The 4,725-nt window shown below is 46.5% G+C and overlaps 1 pseudogene; it reads right to left on the bottom strand.

Annotated features, from left to right (window-relative positions):
- Positions 1–353: 353 nt before the first annotated feature.
- On the bottom strand, positions 354–1,289 carry LOC115643047 (annotated as a pseudogene).
- Between the last annotated feature and the right edge of the window lie 3,436 nt (positions 1,290–4,725).

Here is a 4,725-nt window from a genome sequence, read left to right as displayed (position 1 = left end):
ACAGCAGCCACATTTCTTCTCATAGTGACTTTATTCATAGGAATTCTGAGATTAGAGCAGGCATCGATATGGCTCTTTAGGGGTCAACATCCCACTGATCCCCTGGCTCTCCACGAACAGAGTGACATTGTAAATGCTGCTGCCTGGCTTGGTCTCCTTTCCCTGGAGTGCTGTCCTCCCTCAACTGCGGGTAGGGATGGCCCCCCTAAGCTTCAAATCTTAGACCCTGTATGAGCCTCTCTCTACAGAGTGGAGATCAGTAGCTCTTGTTTCCTTGTGTATAAGGGTCCAAGGTGGAATAGGTGGTCATGACCTGTGTCACCAGCTCTGGAACTGGATGATGAACTGACTCTTTACTTGACAAACACCCTGATTATCCTCGCACGAAGATGGTTGCTTTTCATGCTGTACACAATTGGATTCATTAAAGGAGGAACCAGCAGGTAGATGTAGCCCAGGATAATTTGAAGCAAGGGAGAAGAGCTCTTCCAGAATCTGTGTATGACAGTCAGGCTGAACTCTGGCATGTAGAAGAGCAGGATGGCGCAGAGGTGGGAGACACAGGTGTTCAGGGCCCTAAGGCATTTTGTTGGTGACGTGATGCTCAGCACTGCTTTGAGGATCATCACATAAGAGAGGAAAATGAGCAGTGAGTCCAACCCCACCGTTATGACTGTAATAAACAAGCCATAGATGTTGTTGATTGTGATGTCCGAACAAACCAGCTTCATGACATCCTGGTGCAGGCAGTAGGAATGGGAAAGGACATTGGCTCAAAATAATCGGAACCGTTTCAGGAGAAAGAGGAGTGGAAATATTACTGCCACTGCTCTCAGCACAAACACCAGTCCCATCTTGGCTGTTCTCGGCAGGGTTAAGATGGAGGCATATCTCAGCGGGTTACAGATTGCGATGAAGTGGTCAAATGCCATCAACAAGAGCACAGAGGATTCAATGAATTGCAGAGAGTGGATGAAGAAAATCTGGGCAAAACAAGCATCAAGGCTGATCTCTCTAGAGTTAAACAAGAATAGGCCCAATATTGTTGGTATAGTGGCTATCAATAAGCCAAGGTCTGTGACGGCCAACATGGAGAGGAAAATGTACATGGGCTCATGGAGGATTGGATCTGTTTTTATAATGAACATAATGACTGAATTTCCTACTATCGAAATAGAATACATGAAGCAGAAGAGGATAGAGACCCAGAGAAGGATGTCTTCCTGCCCAGGTATCTCAGTGAGAAGGAACACGGCAGGTGTGAATTTGGTGTCATTGACAGCTGACATACCGTATTGGGCAGGTCCGAGAAGTTTTGAACTTTCCTTCCTGAAAGGAAAAAGAAGAGGAAAGTAGATGATATTTAACGAGACATCTTTCTGCCCTGAGTGCAAATCTAGGATTCCCAGGAGCTCAAGGAAGATCAGAAAAAACATAGATTTGGATTTACACCTCCAATCGGCTATGCAAATAGGAAAATACGCACTGCCAGAATAGATCAGACCTGCAGTCCTTCTAGCTCAGTTACCAGTTATACATGCGTCAGAGGAAGATGGAAGAATCCCTGCAATCGGGAGCTATGAGATTAACTTCTCCAAGGGAAAGTTTCCCCCAGGCACCCACTAGTTAGACATATTTTGTGGTGTAAATCCAGTCCCTCTTTGAATCCGACTAATCCTTTGGCCCCATTTATATCTAGTGGATCAGAGTTCCACAGCCTTTTTGAGCACTGTGTGAGTTTGCGATAATGACATTCACACAGATAACCCTTCTGGCCCTCAACTTCAAAGTGTGGCCCATTGTATCATGACATGTGTGTAGACATATGGCAAGTGCATGGTGAAAATGGTCATTGTGTTTATCTGTCCTGCATTTAAGTTATTCATAAACGTGTTTCATTGCCTCATTATATACATTATTATTTTTAATTTTCTCTGCTCCTGTGAATTCAAATTATGCCACTGCCTCTTTGCAGCACATGGGATAAACTTTCAGAGTCTGGCTCTGAATTCAATAACGGCATCACTCCAGATTTACGTGTGTAAATTCGATCGGAACCGGGATCTATTAACTTTCCCTTACCAAATACTCCCAGTGATACACTCTGACCCCAAGAATCCCTCCAATAGAAGCTGAAGTGCTTTGCCCAGCCTGTGTTGACTGAATCCAAAGAGTCTGATCATCCTATAGGTTCCCCTTCTTCCCCACAGGACCCGCATCTGCTCCCCATGCAAGGGAGTGTAGTTATCTGGTAAGCTACAAGCTAACATGGACAGTTACTTCAGCTGGATGAGGGAGGGGTTGGCCTCGCAAATGGGTGAATAGTGCAAACACTAGGTTTGCACTAATATCCAGCTGAGTGTGCTAGTTACTTCAGCCATGCTTTTCTAACAGGTGATGGAGGTAAATTACATAAAAAACTATAACACTGCTCTTTCCTGCAGTTCAGCTCTCCTCTTTGCTGAAACACAGACCAGCGGTTCTGGTCTCTCAGGACCTTTTGGAAAGTCTTGCACGGCTATTGTAGAGTTATTGTGTGCATGACCCTGAATGTAAGTATTACAAATGGCTTCTGCTCAGTTAGCAGGGATGAGTTCCATACAGCTCTTCACTGAACAGAGAGTTAATAGCACAAACCCATTGCAAACAGTTACCACTGCTCCTTCCTGTAGCAGTTCCAACAACTCTGCTGCTGGCTTTCAATATGCAGACGTGTCATGAAATGTTTGTTTCTAATATTTGTATTCCAATGGGAGGTTTTGGCATAACATTTACCCAGCTGTACTTCAGCACACACACGTCAGCCACAGGCACAAACCCAGCCGGACCTACTGAGCAGGCACATTGCTCGGTGCTACAGCCACATAGTGCGGTAGCCCAGGGCCCAGTCTGAGGGTGGGAGAATGGGGAGATTTCACCCCATGAGAAAGGAGGCTACAAATCCTGATATTTGGCCCTGAGTAACCAGAGAAGGGAAAGAAATGAACATAGCCCTGTAGATCTGAGGGGTATCTTCAGGGCAGAAGGGCTGGAGCCTTCAGCCAGTCAGGAAACAGAAATACAGGCAAGTCACATCTTAGGCGCATTTAACATGCGCGAATTCACCTTTGTGCAGTCGGTAAAAACGGAAACAAAAGAAAAATTACAATATAAAACCTGCATCTGTAGTGCGGGCGATTCCACCCACCATTCAACTCAATGAGTGTTTCACCATTCGTGGTTTTCGCTTTATGCGCTAACCGTGGAACGGAACCCTCGCATAAAATGAGACTTGCTTGTGTGCCCTCAGAGCAAGGCAGCTCTGAATTCCTGCATCTACAATCCAGTCAAAGAGTAAAATTGTGGAAAATGCATTTGCTGATTAAATTTCCAGCAGGAAATAGACCTGATGCAATTTGAGAAGTAGTCACTGATATTCCGTGGGGTCTCTTCTTCCTCAGCCCCTGGCAGGATGGGGCCCAGAGCACACAGCACCTCTACAAATGGGACTTGCTCAGGGCATCAGGCTTTTAGCACTGCAAGCTCGCTCTGAATGTCAGATTTCTGTGTAGATTGAATTACTCACAGTGGAGCATGGGCAGATGTAGGGGAGAGGTTCCCAAGCTACCTACTGCGACCTGCCCTCCATCCCCATCACTAAGTCACCCCAACAGCCCAGCTGAGCCCTCTGCCGCTGCACAGAACATCTGCAAATGGAAACAGCTTGCAGCCTTTACACATCACTTTGCATTTTAAAGAGAGTGAAACCTGCCAATGTACCCAATTCCTGCTAGAAGGGGAGCCGCTGACACCAGAGCTCTTCATCCTAAAGGATAAGGAGTCATCACAGAGATTGCAGGGCAGCAGGCAGCATCTGTTCAGATAGAGAGGCACCTATCTTTATGGAGCATGTTCGCAATATCCCTTAGGGGTCACTTGACCATCTGGGACACTTAGCTGCTTGGCTTCGTGTGCAGCAGCTATAAACCCTGTCAGAACAAAAGGCAAAGTGCAAGAGGTGAAATGATAGGGAATGTGTGCTAATGCTACCCAATGAGACTGCAGAACCAGCCCTGTTGCAGGCTGTCTTGCTGGAATTGGGACTTATCATCCCTGTTATTCACATGGCTACCTTGAGGGTGTCCGAGTGGTAATGATGATGCCATAACTGCTGTGATCTTGCTGAAATAAACTAAAATAGAATAATAATATTAATATAGGAGCAGATTTCTCTGAAGCAGCCCCCTTTTCTGCATTACACACCCCAGGTGCTGACCAGAGTACAGAGAATCCACAAGTCTCTGTACATGGAAATTTCCCTCAGATCATTCCAGGAGGGGAGCTCCCTTCCTTTTCCCTGAAGAATGAAAAGGGGGGACCCAGGACCCAGGAATCCCCAAAGTTATGACCTGATCTCAGTGATCCATTGGGAGCTAGGCCCACCCATGCACAATCTCTGGGCCTCCCCAACTACTCCAGGACTCTCACCAGCTCCCTGGAAGCTCGTTAGAGATGTGCTACCATGGCCTGTCACAATAGCCCATAGAGATTGGCAGATTGGTTGGTGTAGCTGAAGGGCACAAATCCTCAGCCATAGACTGGTTGGGAGGTTTTGACCTTTCCATATCCAGAGTGTAGCCAGAGACTCCACCAGTGCAGCCTTCATTTATGTTACGAGGGAGAAGCAGATGAAATTTCTCTAGGGGATCCAGGCATCTGCAGCTGGGCAGTATCGTGGAAATTGAA

Source organism: Gopherus evgoodei, unplaced genomic scaffold (genome assembly GCF_007399415.2).
Source record: "Gopherus evgoodei ecotype Sinaloan lineage unplaced genomic scaffold, rGopEvg1_v1.p scaffold_50_arrow_ctg1, whole genome shotgun sequence".
Lineage (NCBI taxonomy): Eukaryota > Metazoa > Chordata > Testudines > Testudinidae > Gopherus > Gopherus evgoodei.
This window is presented reverse-complemented; position numbering and strand designations above follow the sequence as displayed.